Source organism: Sus scrofa, chromosome 14 (assembly GCF_054392235.1).
Source record: "Sus scrofa isolate SSC_HxYL_T2T_F1_AM1 chromosome 14, Sscrofa_HxYL_maternal_Yorkshire_Landrace_v2.0, whole genome shotgun sequence".
NCBI lineage: Eukaryota > Metazoa > Chordata > Mammalia > Artiodactyla > Suidae > Sus > Sus scrofa.
In genome coordinates, this window is record NC_139396.1 from 30892057 (window position 1) to 30909697 (window position 17641).

The 17641-nt window shown below is 42.8% G+C and overlaps 1 long non-coding RNA gene across 2 annotated transcripts in view; it reads left to right on the top strand.

Annotated features, from left to right (window-relative positions):
• Positions 1–9050, top strand: part of LOC146396457 (uncharacterized) — a 128347-nt gene extending 119297 nt beyond the window's left edge. For both annotated transcript variants that reach the window (XR_014828402.1, XR_014828403.1), the window contains one exon: positions 8892–9050. This is a non-coding gene — a long non-coding RNA (uncharacterized LOC146396457). The remainder of the gene's footprint in view (positions 1–8891) is intronic.
• The last annotated feature ends 8591 nt before the right edge of the window (positions 9051–17641 follow it).

Consider the following 17641-nt stretch of genomic DNA (forward strand, 5'->3'; position numbering starts at 1 on the left):
TTCCCAGGCTAGGGGTCGAATTGGAGCTGCAGCTCCCAGCCTATGCCACAGCCACGGCAACTCAGGTTCTGAGCTGCATCTTTGACCTACACCGAAGCTTATGACAATGCTGGATCCTTAGCCCACTGAGTGAAGCCAGGGATCGAACCACATCCTCATGGATACTTGTCGGGTTCTTAGCCTGCTGACCCACAATGGGAACTCCTGTCATCTTTACTTTTGCTATTATTGTTATTACCTTACCGTGGGGATCCTGTGATTCAGTTGTTTCCTTTTTTTTTTGTTGTTGTTTTTTTCCACAAGCTTCCCAGGTCCTGGTAAAAGGGTGGCGTTGGGAGAGAGGAAAAGGAACTTCTCCTTCCTGCCTACTTTAATTCTTCCTTTGTGACAACACTTTGAAGGCGGTGAGACCTTGGGAAGTGCATTTTGAGACTGGAGATGCCTTTTTTGTAGAAGTTGTTTTTGAGTCTCAAAAGCTAAGAAGAGCCGGGTGAAGCTGAGGGGAAGGGAGCAGGGTGCTGGCTGCCTAGACCTGGCTCCAGGATAACGGTTCTAAGCCGGAAGCAGTGAGGCCCTTCAACAGACTGGACTTGTGCACTGTCCAGCCTAGTTGGCCAGAGGACCCATCCAGGGGAGGATTCCATTCAGTATTAAATAGAGCTCAGTGAACTGAGTATCATTTCAGCCTAGCTCTTGGAAACCTCAGCAAAGTGCTGGGTGTGGCACTGGAGACAATCAAAGAGACAGAAGGAAACCCCTAATGCACTGATGGGCCATAACGGAGAATTCGCTGGTAGGTTCCCATCTTCTACCCCTTCCCATCAGAATTTTTTTTCCCCCCTGCTTGGAACGTTATCCAGTCCTGAGAGAGGGCTGAAATCTTTCCTTTAACTCAGATTTCCCAGACTCTGTTACTGACACACCATGTTCATAGGTTTTACTTTTATTTTGTTCTGTTTTATTTTGTGTCATAGCCTTGCAATAGCTACCCAATTATTAACTCAATGAGTCCATACACTCCACTCACATTTTCTTAAAACATTTGATGCTCAGCAATAATCTCCATGAAATCATAGTTTTTGTATATTTTCTGTATATTTTCACAATAAATGGGTGACTGCTTTTTTTCAAGAACAGCTGCCCGGGTCCTACCTCCAATCATCTGGCAGACCGGTAGGGGTGCACGAGCCACCTTTTGAGGTCCTTCCTCACTTGGGAAGCGGAGGGACACAAGGGGCGCCACCCATGGTGGATGGCGAGAAGGAGGGATCTTCACGGGCCCTGGGTGTTCGCTGCACGCCAGCCCCTCTGGCGGCCTCCACCTTGGTTCCCGGGGCCGCCATCTGCTCGGAGCAGCAGCCTTTTGTGAAAAACTGTGGGAGGATCAGCCTGGCTGATTGGCTGGAGCGGTGCCCAAGTGCCCAGATGTACACGCGCCCCCAAAGAAGGGGCACAGCTGGGGTTCACTGCCTCCCCGGAGGGTTGGTTTTGCGGGGGGACGCCCGGGCCCGCCTCCCCCTTGCTGCAGGGCCTTCTGGTGGGCCCGGGAGGGGACGGCCCGAGCTCCGCGGGCTCCGCACCGCCGTCTGCCTGCCATTTGCTGCCCCTGGGGACTCGCGAGGGCTTCCATGGAAACGGAACCGTGGATTGTTTTTCCAGAAAACGTCTCAATCTCATTTGTGTGGAGCTGGGTGTGTGGAGCGTGTTGTAGCTGCAAAGGAGGGGTGAGGAGAAGGAAGAGAGAATTCCCCCCAAATCCCAGGGACTTCATTGTTTCAGGTGGATGTCGGAAGTCACAGAGACTGAGGCTGATGGAGGGACCGTTTTAGGAAGGCGTTCCCATTAAAATTGACGCGGGTTCTCAGAAATACTGGAATTCGGTTTGGGCTAGACAGCTCTCCTTCTCGGGAGGTCTCCTTCAAGGAGGGCAGGTCACCAGGGAGGCGCAGGAAGGCAGGGGAAGGTATCTGTGCTTGGCAACCCCCACCCCTACCCAGATGCCAGTCATTGAGCTGAATCTCCCTCACAGTCCTTTCTCCATCAGGCGGGCCACATAGCCTCAAAATATATACCCTTTGTGAAGTCCTCTGTGTTTCTTTCAACATCCAAATATGAATCTTGAATTTTATGTCTTTGCGAGAACAGGGTAGACTCCCAGCCAGAAGGAGCCAGAGAGACAGAGTAGGTGTCTCCATGGGGAGAATGGGGTTGGTGTCTGCTGCTCTGCCAATGCCTCGCTGGTGAGAGAGAGAGTAAACAGAAGGTGAGAACTGCTCAGAGCAGCTCAGGGGTCTTACCTCTCTGACTTAGAGGAAGGAGGAGAGAAAGGAAGAAAAGATGGAAGGACCTGAAACCTGGGACCTGTCACATACCTCTTGCACTGGGATTCAGATCCAACATTTATGTGCCCTGTGACCTTTCGTTCCATTCGAAGTTCCCCCTCGTAGAAGGGTGGTCCAGGAGGATGGTCTGGGATATAAGCCATCTAAGACCATGACTTTCTCCTTGGGGATGGAATGTTTTATCTCCTCCAGAGAGAAGAGCGCTATCTTAACCAGCCACCCCTTTTTCCCCTGAAGGAAGGGAGATGGACAACTTCTACAGTAGAGTGGTTTGCCTTCCTCTTAGTGTGTCTTCTCTCCTCGTAGGACAAGGACTTTGGGTTCAACCAGTATGTACGTAGAGGTTAGTCATGCTGCATCTGGGTTCTCCATGGGCGCTAATAGTACAAATAACTTCAGTTACCTAGTATGCGATGCCTGGAACCTTGTCCATGGCTCTTGGTCTCCACGTGGAAGGACAGTGCCAGAATGCTTCTTGTGCTCTAAAGTAGTTGTAGTTGGATAGATGTCTCAGACTACAGTTCCTTGTCACCTATTAAAAGACTGGCATCTGCCACCATACTGTCTGTAGGAGGCTGAGCTCTCAGTAATGTGCCAAGCCTTGGGGTGCATGGCCCAAAGCCAGTAAGCAAATAATTGTTGAATGACCAAATAGTTATATTTCTTTATTGTATTCTAGGATTAGAATTCCTTTAGGAACAGAAAGGATTTGAATAGCTCAACAGTACTTCCCTGTAAAATTTGGGATTATCACAAGGTCTTCAAAGCAAAATAAATCCTGAAGGGTCTTTGTAGCATCTAACAGATCCAGGCTCCCCTTGGTCACTTCTGTACCTTGTTCCAGGTGCCCTCTTAAAATGTCCTTCTTCCTCTTCACCCTTCAAATCATGTTTTCTTCCAAGACATTCTCCACACTAGCATGTATGTACCTTCCCGTCCCTGGAGTCCTGATCGATCCCTCTTTCCATATTCATATAGCTCTGCCTTTCTGCACTACCCATTTGACACTTGCTGGATTATGTTATCTTTTGCTTTGTGAATTTTGCTTTCCTGACTAGATTATAAGTTGAGACTGTATCTTATAATTCTTTATGTCCTTCTTTGCCTTTTAGAGGAGTGTTTTGCTTAGAGTGGGGCTCAGTTCATACTCTGGCATTAAAAATCAACCCTAGGAGGCGTTCCCGTTGTGGCGCAGTGGAAATGAATCCATGAGGATGTGGGTTTGATCCCTGGCCTCGCTCAGTGGGTTAGGGATCCCACATTGCCATGAGCTGTGGTGTAGGTCGCAGACACGACTCAGATGCCGAGTTGCTGTGGCTGTGGCCTAGGCCATAGGCTGGCAGCTCTAATTAGACCCCTAGCCTGGGAACCTCCATATGCCACAAGTGTGGCCCTAAAAAGGGGAGGAAAAAAAAAAGCAACCCTAAGAGATCTCTTCCCCAGTAAAATGAGAGTAATACCAAAATCTGCTTTCAAATGATGCTACGAGGATCAGATGAAATGCTGTTGTAAAGCACCTAGACCCTGGCACATAGTTGCTCCTCAGTCTTATCTTTTTCCCTGTCCTTCCAGGCAAGGAGTCCAGCTTTGACTTATTAACTTTGAGTTATTAATGACTTGTAAGGAAAAATGGTATTCCCTTCCTCGTTTTACTGTGGTTTTGAGGAAACTCAGAAGACTTGTGTTTGTTTTATAATCTCTATGTATTGAATCTCCTGCCTTTTCAGAGCTGTAGTTCTTTACGCTCTCTTTGTGCCTCCTCCACCACCTCCCTAATGCTGCGTGGCATGCATTTACTTCCAAAATGAAGCACATTTCAATTCTGTTTCAAGAATTTCAGCATATCCCCGCACGTCTCCGGAGACCCACGGGATGGCTTCTAGCCCCAGATTGCAGCTATCACTGTGTAACATCAGCCATCATTCAAGCCCGGCTCCATGGAGCTGCCTGCTTCCATCACGTCTGTGCTCCCCATTGGCACTGCCCGCCTGGCACTCACCCAACCCGGTCTGACACTTGCTGCTGAGGATGGGGAGGGGACCCAGGCAGGCTTCCAGTTCTTTCAAGAGCTGGGTGCTGCCTGTAGCCAGCAAACTGTGAAGCCCTGTTCTGAAGGCACCAGAGGTCCCCAGCATGGTGGAGTGGGCCCCGAGCCACGGGAAGTGTATCAGCAGAGAGCGCTGCTGAAAGTAAATTAGCTCCTGGCATTGAGTCCTGCTGATATAAGCTCTTGATTTTTTTTTTTTTTCACCCCTCAAGTACCACTTAGGTCCCTGAGCTTGCTTCCTCACAAACAATGGAGCCGAATGTTCATTTGTTTGCTTGGAATGGCTTGGGCTTTTCCCTTCTCTAAGGTCCAAAGGCTCAAAGTGCTCAGCTTTCCTCTTTCCAGAAGCCTGCCCCCCCACCATGCCCCCCTGCTGGCTTTAGTGTCTTCTGTGTTTAATTGCAAATTATTGATTTGAAGGGAATTAATTTTTAGCTCTTGCCAGATTCAGTCGCTCCTGTGTTGGACTCCCCAGCAGGACACCCCAGGGACTCCAGCTGGGGATTGGGGGGGGGCACTGCAGCTCACAGGGAGGCCACACACCTCTACTTACAGGCTGATTGGATGCCAGAGCTGACACTGCCTAGCCCAGCGTTGTCCTCTGTTTTCCCACACAGGAGGCCCAGGGATTGTCAAAGCTTTTATCGCCGCAAAGAGTGGAGCCCCTGGTTCCTCCACTGGCACTGTCGCAGCAGCTCTTGACATATGCACTCATTGAATCCACACACACACACACACACACACACACACACACACAGAGAACCCACGAGGGGTGGGGTGGGGATCTTGTTTAAATGCAAATTCTGATTCAGTAGATCTGGGGTGAGACCCAAGATTTTGCATTTCTAACAGGTAGCTGTTAGAAATGCAGATATGACCTGTCCTGGAAGCAAGGATCTAAACTACATCACTGGGGGAGTTCTCTGGTGGCCTAGCCATTAAGGATCCAGCATTGTCACCACTGTGGCTTGGGTTTGATCCCTGGCCTGAGAACTTCTGCATGCTGCAGGTGCAGCCAAGAAAACAAAACAAAATAAAAAAACCCCAAAAATCCCTAACAAAAAAAACAAACCACACCATTGCATCCTACCTAACCTTGTCAGTGGAATCACCTGGGAGTTTTAAAAACTGCAGATGTTTGGGTTTAATTGCAGAGTGCCCTCAGACAATGGGACCTTTAAAACCTTCCCAGGCACTTCTGTTAAGCAAATCCGTTTTGTTAGGGAAATCCTTCCCGATGAACGCCTCCACCCCCCCACCTTCCTAAACTGTACAAATAGGGATTCTTTTGCATAAAGGTGCCCCTCATTCACATACATGTGTGCCTGATTTTTGCAAGTCAGCAATCTTAGAACCAAAGGAATAAAATAGCAATTACAAGAATAATTTTTTTTTCCTGAGCACCTACTCCACACCTGGCACTTTACATGCATTGCCTCACTTAATGTATTACAAAAACCCTACAAGACGGTGATGCTCTGACCCTAGGAAAGGTCAGCTGGTTTCTGTCCCCATTCTTCCATCAGATTTGGCGTAATCATGTGCCCTCTATTCGTGAGGCGTGTGAGACTTAAAGAGCATCATTCCTGTGTGTCATGTGGGGCCCCTGCCCACTCAGGTGGGTGAGGAGGTGCTGGGTTCATTTTGTGGTTCTCAAGGGGTGCTTCTTACTGGAGAGTGGTAGTAACAGGAGCTGAAACATCAAGCTCCAGAGGCAGCCCCTGCGGTAACAGAAAGCAGGAAAGAGTTGGGCAAGTCGTGGCCTGACTTTGTTGGGCTGATTCTTGGGTACGAATTTCACAGAGGAAAAGGCAAAAGAGAGCCTTTTCCTCTGTAATTGTTTGGCCATCATGTGCGGACGTGCATCTGTGTGCCTTGGTCCTGTGCTGTGTCCCCTGAAGCCCCTCCCACCCCTTACAGGTCCCTGCAGGTGCCTCTGCATCGTCCTTCTTTTGTCTGTGAGGTTCTACAACATTTCCCCTGTGCCCGGCTCCATTATGAGGACTTTATTCTCATGGAAAACCTAAAAGGCAGGTATTATGATCACCCCCATTTTACCAGTGAAGACACTGAGAGAAAGGTTAAGTTCTTTGCCCAAAGTCACATGGTGGAGTGTCCCTGTGGCTCCAGAATCCACACCCTTACTGATCTTACTGATTTGCAATCCTGAGTGTCCAGGACTATTGTGCTGGTGAAGGGATTTCCTTAGATGGTTTCTTTTCAACTTTTCAACTCTGACTTTGTCTTCTCGCTGTGTGGACTGTAGTGTCATGGATAAATCTTCCACAATCTGAGATCTTTCAGAGACACTGTACTTCCTCGTTTCTTGCACCGTTGGAGCCATGGATCTGTTCATACCTGTGACACACGCCTGTTTCCCCCTTCCTCCATCCTCCGTGAGGACAGGAAATTGTATGCCTTCTACAGATTCTCAGTGCCTGACATACTGTAGCTGTTCAGCAAGTCTTACGAAACCTGAGTGAGAGTGCCCGTTGTGGCTCAGCGGGTTACGAACCTGACATAGTGTCCGTGAGGATGTGGGGTTGATACCTGGCCTTGCTTGGTGGGTTAAGGATCCGGCATTGTTGTGAGCTGTGGTGTAGGTTGAAGATGCGGCTTGGATCCTGAGTTGCTGGAGCTGTGGCGTGGGCTGCAGCTGCAGCTCTGATTCGACCCCTAGCCTGGGAATGTCCATGTGCTGTAGGTGCAGTCATAAAAAGAAAATAAAAAAGAAACTTGAATGGCATTGAGGTGAATAGTAGCCCAAAGACTAAGTTTTCTTGAAGGAAAAGGAGGAGGAAGAATGGAAGGGAGGTGACCAGGTATAAGGGGAGATGATTCCAGGATCAAGTTCAGCCTTTTCTTTAAATTTGATTTGTATTAACCTTCTGATCCATCATGCTTTGGAAGCAGATTGCCGAAGGAGCATAATTTAAATGTCTCCATTGTAACAATGGCCAGAGCTCTCTAAGCTAAGCTGCCACCTTGCGTCCTGCTCCTTTTCTTTCCATCTCCCAAAGTGGTTGAAGGGGCTCTGGACCCAGCACGTCCTGAGTCCCAGAACCATTCATTTTACATGGGGCTGTGTCTCCCCAGCCCCTCCCTGCCACAATTAACACCTCAGGGAGGGATTTCAAAATCAACTGCTTCTTTTTCAATTACCACTTAGAAAACTGTGTAATAAAACACCACGGCAAGCCTGCTTGCTCTTTTAGAAAGTCTAATTAATTCCTTCGCGGAGGTTGCATCTTGCCTGGCACTGTGTCACTGGCTCATTTAAAAAGGTGCTAAGGCTTGGAGTCTGTGGGTTACCACTTGAACAAATCCATTTTCATGTCCCGTTTTTAGAGGCTGACAGAAGAGCAGTGGAGGCTGAGATAGCCTGGGGACAACACAAATGTCCTGCGATCCAACAAGAATGTCTGCTTTTGGCGTCTCAAAGAATCCATCGTCAGCCTCATGTTGTCCCCTGGGAGGCAGGAGGCCTGGGTCTGGGCCTGGCCTGGACACTGGTTGTGTGATCTTCAGCAGGCATTCTCCTTCTTCTTTTTTATTCAGTTATAACTGACACATAATAGTTTTAGGTGTAGGATATAATGAGTTGATATTTGTATATGTTGTGAAATGATCACAACCATAAGTCACTAGACAACCACCCCCACCCATAGTTACACACATGGTTATGATTTTTTTTTTCCTGTGCGATGAGAACTTCTAAGTTCTACTCTTTTGGCAACTTTGAAATGCAGTTGTCCCTTGGTATCTGGGCGCGATTGGTTCTAGGATGCGCTGAGGATGCTGAAATCTGGGAGTGCTCCAGCACCAGAGTCAGTGGCCCTCTGTATCCCCTGGATCCCTGGATCCTGCAGGATCTTGAACACAGGACAAGGTCTGAGGTTAGTTGAATCCATGAGTGCGAACCCATGGGTTCGGAGGGCTGACTGTGCTTACTGAAAAAAAATCTGCCTGCAAGTGGACCTATATAGTTCAAACTCTTGTTATTCAAGGCTTGACTGTATACAATACAGTTTTTATTAGCCACCATGCTTACTCTTCAGTTTCTTTACCTGAATCTCTCCCCTTAAACACTAATATTCTAAGATCCATCTCCAGCTATCACACTGTTCGTTAAATGTGCTGTTATCTTTGGTTGATTAGCCTAAAAGCAATTGGATTCATTGGATTTCATTTATAGGGTGCCTCCTTGACAGATTTTGGTGAAAGAATTTGTAGGGAGGACAAAGATGAAAAGAAGTCAGTTGGCTCACAAAATTTGGTGTCACCTTGCTCCTCCAAATAGTGTGACAGAGTTCCAGTCCACAAGGTGTAATCTAGATGGGTTTCCTCTGGGCTTTGATTTCCCTAACCTGGTCCTCACATTGCAATCAGAAACGAGCGTGTATATTATTTACTTGTTTAATTCCCTATATCTTCTCATTAAAAATTTGCCCCACATTACCAATCAAGTACTTCTAAGTATTTTTTTTTTTTTCCTCCTCAAGGGCACAGAATATTTTAGCCATGTGCTGAGACTCACTGAGCCCTTGGAGTGGGGCCATGGCTGGCCCCTGCCTGAACCCAAGGAATCCACCCATGAGGAAGAGAAAGCAGAAACCCCAGGGGAGTCCATGCAAACTGGAAAAAAAAAGCACAGGTGCAAGGTGAGTCTGGAGCCTGGCAAGAGGCAGTGAAGGTGAAACACAGTGCTCTGAGCCAAGGTAAGCATGGGGAGCAATTAGGAGCCGGGAGCTGGAAGCCAGAGCCAAGACCAAGCGTGGGTCTGGACAATAGAAATCAGAGAATGCAGAGCTTACAAGGGGTCAAACAGCTGCCAGACAGGTGACTTGCGTTTCAGCATGGCTACTTGTTCTTTTGTCTCCCTTTGCTCTTGGCACATGGAGTGTGGCTTCAGATACCTTTCCATCAACATCTTTTCCTCTCCATCTCTTGAGAAGAACAATTGACCTGAGGCTTTCAGTGTCTAAAGCACATCAAAACAGGACTCGAGGCCCAGCTTTTGTGGTCATGCCTTACTGGGGAAGGGGAGCAAGGTGTGCGGCACCAGGGCTGGGGGGATGGTGGTGAGACAACTAGAGGGATGAGGCAGGAAAAGAGGGAAAGGACACAACCAGTCAGGACATGACAGCCATGACAGCCATAGCAACGTCAGATCTGAGCCATGTCTGTGACCTATACCGTAGTTCATGGCAATGCTGAATCCTTAATCCACTGAGCGAGGTCAGGGATCAAACCCGAATCCTCATGGATACTGGTTGGGTTTGTTACCACTGAGCCAATGGGAACCCCAGGACTCCTCTATGCTCTTAAAAATTATTGAGGACCCTAATATTTTTTGTGGGAGGAGGTTACATATACTGACCTTTATTAAAGATACAACTGATGAATTAAAAATATAAAATTGCAAAAGAAGATAACAAAATGTTCTTAGATTTATACATAAGCATAAGGGCAGTTAACTTTGGAATTTTGAAATCATGATTTCTTGAACAAGAATGAAATCACAAAATTATATCAGTTATAACCAAAGGTAGCTTGTGTAAGTTCAGTAGGAGCCCTGAGGGAAAAAAGAGTTAATTTCTGAAAACAAACATATTCCTACCCAAGAGCTCGGAAAATTCTGGAAAACTCAAGTTCAAAAGCATCTCTTCTTTTAGCTATCAGAGCAATGACATCATATGTCATCTGGAAAAGTCTGTTGTACACTCATGAGAAAATGAGAGTGAAGAAGGCAAATATCATCTTTGTATTATTATAAAAATAGTTTTGACTTTGTGGACTTCTTAAGAGAGTCTCTGGAACCCCCAGAGGTCCCTGGGCTGTACTTTGAGAACTGCTGACTTATAAATAAGGTGAACGTATGTCCCAGTTTGTTTAGGATAGTCCTGGTTTATGTTTGTTGTCCTGTTAATGTACTTATTACAAGCATCCCTCTTGACTCTTAAAAGTTTGGATAAAAACCTATGCAGACACAGTGTACAAGTGACAGGTGTAGACTGTCTGTTTAGTTTTCCTGTGCAGATCATGAGGAGATTTTTCTAGAGGTGAACAGAATCTAGACTGAATCCCTGATGTGTTTTCTAGGGACAAAAAGCCAGTACCCTGATGCTGAGTTGAGCTCCACTGGGGTGGATAACAAAATTCACATTGTTTAGGAGTTCCCGTCGAGGCTCAGTGGTTAACGAATCCCACTAGGAACCATGAGATTGTGGGTTCCATCCCTGGCCTTGCTCAGTGGGTTAAGGATCCGTCGTTGCCGTGAGCTGTGGTGTAGGTTGCAGACGTGGCTCAGATCCCACGTTGCTGTGGTTCTGGTGTAGGCCGGTGGCTACAGCTCTGATTCGACCCCTGGCCTGGGAACCTCCATATGCCATGGGAGCGGCCCAAGAAATGGCAAAAAAAGACCCCCCTCAAAAAAAAAAAATTCACGTTGTTTAATGGGTGCAGAGTTTCATCTGGGAGTGATGAGGAAATTCCCGAGATGGATTTTGTGATGGTTATACAACAGTGTGAATGTGCTTAATGCCAGTGAACTGTGCACTTAAAAACAGTTAAAGTGGGCAGTTTTATGTGGTATGTATTTTACCACAATAAAAAGTGTACATAAGATTGGAGGTGTTACTGAAGGAGACCATCAACCTTAGTGAACCGTATCCCGAGTCCAGCACTATAAGAGAACAATGGACCATCATCCTCTGAGAAAGGCAGAGGGACCTGAGGTGTAGAGGACAAGCAGAGGCCTCCTAGTCTCATTGAGAGGATTTGTAAATGTCCAGACATGGGCTGTATCAGCTAAGTCTTGCTGGGAGTACTGACCTCAGCTGGAGGCAGTGGGTCTAGAGGCTGCCCAAGAAAGACCAGTTGGGATGAAGTCTGTTGCACAGGTGCTTGAGGAGAACAGAGGACAGCTGTCCCATGACATTCACTACCTTACCCTGAATGTCATGTGCACTTAGTTCCCCTGGAGTTGGCCCTTGAGAGAAGGGGAAGAGCAGACCCTTGAATTGGCTGACAGAATCCTGACTTGACCAGGGAAAGGGCACAGAAGGACTTTTACATATTCTAATAGTCTCATTAAATCAAGGAAAAAGAAACAGGTGAAATTAATTTTAGTAATATATTTTATTCAAATTTTTACTTGAGTCTAAAATATTATCATTTTGACATGTAATCACTATTGAAAATGATTGATATATTTTATATTCTTATTTGTACTGAGTCTAAGAAATCCAGTGTGTAATTTGTACTTCTAGCATATCTCAATTCATTCCAGCACATTTCAAGTGCTCCTTGTGGCTAATGATTGATACACTGGATAGTGCAGGAGTGTAGGTTAAGCCATAAACAGCCAACCTACTCCCCTCCCCGCCAAAAAAGTCACTAATATGACGGAATTTATATGTATATGGTTATATTATGTTCTTAATCAATGAAACGGAGTGGACGTGTTGTGTGTTTTTGCTAAGGGTAGAAGCGTTTACTTGCCAGTGATTACACTGCAGCTCTCTGCTGCCACCCATGTGGTGAGTGTGAAAGCATTTGCCCCATCAGATTGAGTCCCTGAGTGATTAAATGGCAGAGCCACCTAACTGCTCATATTGGATAGGTAATAAGAGAAAAATGATAAACTGTCTGTGATTCAGGAGATGTTCGTCACTGTGGCATACTTTAGCTTATCCTGACTGATGCATGTACTTACATAATGTTTTGACTAATTAAAATTCTAAATACAAACATAGTAAAAGGCATGTCTTCCTGTTTTAAACATTTTCAGCATTTCAAGTTAAAGGATGTGGGAAATAGGCCACCTATGAATGCTATGAACTCATTTACTGGGGTATATTAGTGAAGAATTGCATGAGGTGAGATATTACACAAACAAGTAGAATAAGTGTTAAAGACAGTGTCAAAAAAGAATTTTATCCATCAGTGTCTATTGAGGGATATAGGCAGGCAAACTAAAATTTTAATCCTGTAATAGCAATGCCAACAATTATTTCTATTTCAAACATTAATCATGATCTATGAAAGAAAAAAAAAACACTCTGGCACTGGTGAATGCTTTTCTCTACAGAGTTTGAAACATTTTCCACTTATTTAGAAAATGATGCTTTAAACATAAGCGGCTGTAGAGTCATGGACAGTCTGAATGTTCCACCCATTCTTAATAATAAAGCCAATTTTACCTACTTCCCCGGAATTTGTACTTGTCAGCACTAGTCATTTATGGAACATATATGAGCTCATGTACATTTTTAAAGAAGTGTTTTGAAGAAGTCTATATATAGACTCTTAACATTGCAAGGACTTGTCATTATAAAACACAATTAGAATTTTTCATAATGAGTACCAAAAAACCTCTCAGTTCCTAAACCTTCCTTCCACAGGTCAAACTTTTAAATTATCTATCTCATTTTCTTTGAAACTCCCTCTGCATGAGTACACTTCTTTTAAGGCACAGAATTACCTTCAGTTCTTTCTTAGGATTCAGATAGATAAAAGAAATTAGTGCATTCCTGAAAACATCACTTTCTTTATACTGAGTGCCATTTTTCACTTGGCTTTTGGAGTAAATTCCATTTTATTGAGTATATAAAAATATTTACTACGTATATAATATTGTGCTCGGGTGCTGTGAAGAAATAATGGAAGTAGAAGATGTATTATCCACCTTGAAGAAACTTATAGTCTTGCTGAGACTCAAACACTTAGATAGGGAGTGGCGGGTGACTAATGAGGTAGAAAAAGAATGAAGGGACAGAGAGATGGAAGGGATTGGGATAGAAGTCCTTCTGGGAGGGACTTTGTGACTTGCAGTGAAGCACCTATTAAGGGGTTGAGTCTAACTGTACATCACTGAACTCTGTGAGCAAATAGGCTTGCCTTGGAAGTTAGAAATGCCCAAGTCAAATTTCAATTTCAGAAATTCAGAAATTTCAGAAATTTACTTTCTAATGTGTCTGTTGAAAAAAAGAAAATTCTTATTAGCACGTCTTAAGACTTCAGAGGTGGAATACTAGGATTTTAAGGACTAAGTGGAAGACTCCTGAGTGTTGATAATTTGCATCCAGAGATGTGTATGTTTTCACCAATAAAGAAATACCGTCAGAGTTTATGGGAGACATTTCTTGCGTAGTATAAATACCTATTGCTTTAGAGGAACATGTGTCATTTCAGTTCATGCTGTACTAAGGGCTCTTGATTGACAGCTCATGTTCCAGTATATTCCTCACATTAGAACAAGGGGATGCAGAAGTACCTGTGGCTGTTGATGGCCATATCTTGCCTATTCCTTGTGAAATAATTATTCTGGTTACTCTCCATGGGTGAATAAATCCATATTTAATTCTAGTTGTCTGACCTAATACTTTTTGTGCCGAGTGAGGGTCATGTGTTGGAAGGGTATACGGTTAAAGAACATCAGGATCAAAACAAAAACAAAAACAAAACAAAACACCCTTTCCATTTGGAACTATGAAATATGTAGCCCATATTTGCTGATGCTCTGCACTTCATGACATAATCATTACATTACTGTGGAAGGTTAAGGATTGCCTCTATGAAAGGCATTCCCCCAGAGAAATGTGAAAATATTAAGAAGTTAATACATTAAGGCCAGGACAACATCTCCTCCTTGACTTAGACAAGATAGTGAAGAAAGAGGTAGTTCTAAAGTTCTAATAGAGGAAATCAGCAACTTTGAACTTAAAAGAAAGCTAAATTGGTGAATGTAATCCTTCAGCAGAAAAGTTCTCTTAGGTAAATGAGCTAAAATGACTGGAGTCCAGGCCCAGCAACTTGATGAATTGGTGCAGCAGGTTATTATGTAGCCAGATACAGTCTCATAGTCAACACCAAGTAATCTATAACACAAGCCACAAGGGAGAAAAATGGATAGAACTACTCAGCTGCTACCATGCTCTCATTTTCTCCATCAAGGAGAAAATGGAACGGGGAATATGCACAAGAGAAAAGTAAGGACCAAGAGAGAAGAAAACTAGCAAAGTTAACTTCCTCTACATTTTGGAGCTTTTATGTAGAAATGGTTTTCAGTGTCTATCAGAGGAAAAACCAACCCTAGAATTGTATTCCTTGGATGGAAGGAAGGACGAGAGGGAGGGAGGAAAGAATGAGTTAATTGCTATAGTAAATACTAGAAACTGATACCAGATAGTTTTACATAGGTTAACTCACATTTACATTTCACAAAAACTTGAAGAGTTAGCTTTTGTATTTTCCATTTTTAGGATGAAAAATATTGTTACGCTTAAAGTAAACCAGCTATTAAGTTACAGAGCTGGGATTTAACATGAATCTATGTGACTTCAAAGCATATGTTTATTCTACAAAATTGTAGTATAGAGTTGTAAAACTGAATGTATGGCTGTGGACTAGCATGGGAAGAGAAACGAAGCTTCATAAAGGAAGGAAAATTTGACCTGAGCCTTTAAAGGGGTTGGATATGATTAAGCTAAACAAAGGAGTTCATCAAAAGTGGTGCTTTAAGAGAACTGTATAGCCTTACATAATTTCATTGGAAATAAAGGTAACTTCAAAATTAACTTCAAAAATAATGTCCATCTTCAGAAGTTATATAAATGAACAACAGGATAAACTCAAAGAAAGTAGATAGTAATAATTAAAATGAAGGTAGAAATGAATGCAATATTAGTCAGTAACCATAAGTTGAAGATAGTCAACAAAGCCAAAAATTGATCCTTTGAAACAAACAAACAAAAACTAGACAAATCTTTGGAAAACCTTGTCAAGAGAATAAAAGCGAATACAAATAAATAATGTTATCAATTTCAAAAGAGTACATAACTACATATATAATAAAAAATACTGTAAACAATTATGGCAACATTTTGAAACTTATATAAAATGGACAAATACACAGAAACAAAAACATCTTACCAGAATTGATTCAAGGAAAAAATAAAAAATATGAGAATTCTGAATTTATTTAAGAAATTTAGATGATGGTTAAAAATTTCTCATAATAGGAGTTCCCATTGTGGTTCAGTGGTAGCAAACCCTGCTAGTATCCATGAGGACATAGGTTTGATCCTTGCCCTTGGTCAGTGGGTTAAGGATCCGTCATTGCCATGAGCTGTGGTAGGCCAGCAGCTGCAGCTCTGATTCCATCCTTAGCCTGGGACCTTTCATATGCATGGGTGTGGCCCTATAAAGTCAAAAAAAAAAAAAAAAAAAAGAAAGAAAGAAAGAAAAAGAAAAAAAAATTCCCGTAATAAAAGCAGTAGGCCCATATGATTTTATAGAAAAGTTCTATAAAACTTGCAAGGAATTAATCCTCCCAATTGTACACAAACTCATTCTAACAGTAAAAGGGTAATAAAGAGGAGCATTTCTCATATTATTCTATGAGGGCAACATAACTCTCATTCCACAATCAGATTAATACATTCTGTGAAAGGAATATTACTGGCCTGTTTTACTCATAAATACAGTTGCAAAAATCCTAAGCAAGGTGTTTGAAAACTGAACTCAACAGTATATAGAAAACATTATAGCATAACCAACTAGGGCTTATCTCACCAAAGAAAAATGGTATTAATAGTAGAAAATCTTAATTATAATTTACCACATTATCAAATTTAAAAAGAAAAATTATAATATGATTGATAGTGAAAAAGTATTTGATGAAATTTAAAATCAGTACACAATCAAAAAATTCGTAGTAAATTAGAAATAAAAGGGAATGTCTTTAAGCCGATAAAGAGATCTATTTTTTGGTCATGTCCTAGAGAAAACAACATTCTCAATTTTGGAAACATTAGAATTATTTTCTTTAAAATTAGGAGCAATTTTATCTCACTTCTACGCATTATTAAAAAGGTGATCTTAACCAACAGAAGACACAAAAAAGAAATTAGAGTCATAATATTGGAAAGGAGGACGTAAACATGTGATCATTTACAAAACTTTATAGGAAATATCTGAAGTAACAGAAGAGCTTAAATTTGGCTGATAAATATACATTTGTATGTGTGTAACGCTAACAAAATATATGAGATGAGAGATAGTACAGAAAACTTAAATAGGAAAATAGAGCATGTTCTTAGATAAGAAAATTAACTATAAACATTGTTCCAAAATTGAACTACAGATTCAATGCAGTTTCAATTAAAATACCAACAGGATTGTTGTTCTTACAGAATTTGATAACATAAAGTGTATAATAAAAGGTAGAAGGCCACAGATAGCTGGGATATTTCTAAATAAGTGGGCATACCCTATTTAGATATCAAGAATTATTATAAAACTATAGTAATGAAACAGTATGTATTGGTGAAGAGATAAACAACTTGATTAATGCAAGAGGCTAGAAAGACCATAAATGGATCCATGGATATGTGGAATTTTGGATGAGGACAGGGTGGAATGTCTGATCAGTGAAGAAAGTTAAGGATTAGTCAGTAAATAGAGGTAGAAAAAAGGGTTATCTATGTGGAAAAAAGATACAAATGGAACACCATCTCACTTCATGGCCAAATGTCAATCGAGGTGAACCAAGGATATAAATGCAAAAACAAAACTTGAAAACTCTTAGCAAAAAATATAAAGGTGAATATTTCTAATCTTGAAGTGAAAACATATTTTTAGATAAGACATCAAAAGAGGACTATTAAGGAAGACTGATAGATTTGGTATTAAAATTAAAACTTTTTTCATCTAAAAATATCATAAGAGTGAAATGACAGATTTTGAAAACTGAGAGAAGATAGTCTAATGCATACAACTGACAAAGGACTTGTACCATGACCAAAGAACTCCTACAAATCAGTGAAAAAAACACAAACAATTCAGTATAAAAATGGGCAAAAGACATGCACAGGCATTTGAGAATAGGAAGCCCATGTAAAAAATAAACTGTTGAAAATATTTCCAACACTGTTAGCAGTTGGTGAATTGAGGCCACAATGAGATAACATTTCACATCCATTTAATTAGATAAAAATGACAATACCTAGGGAGTTCCAGTCATGACGCAGCCATGGAAACGAATCCGACTAGGAGCCATGAGGTCCTGGATTCGATCCCTGGCCTCGCTCAGTGGGTTAAGGATCTGGCATTGCCATTAGCTGTGGTGTAGGTCACAGACACGGCTTGGATCCTGCATTGCTATGGCTCTGATGTAGGCCGGCAGCTGTAGCTCCAATTGGACCCCTAGCCTGGGAACCTCCATATGCCACGGGTGCAGCCCTAAAAA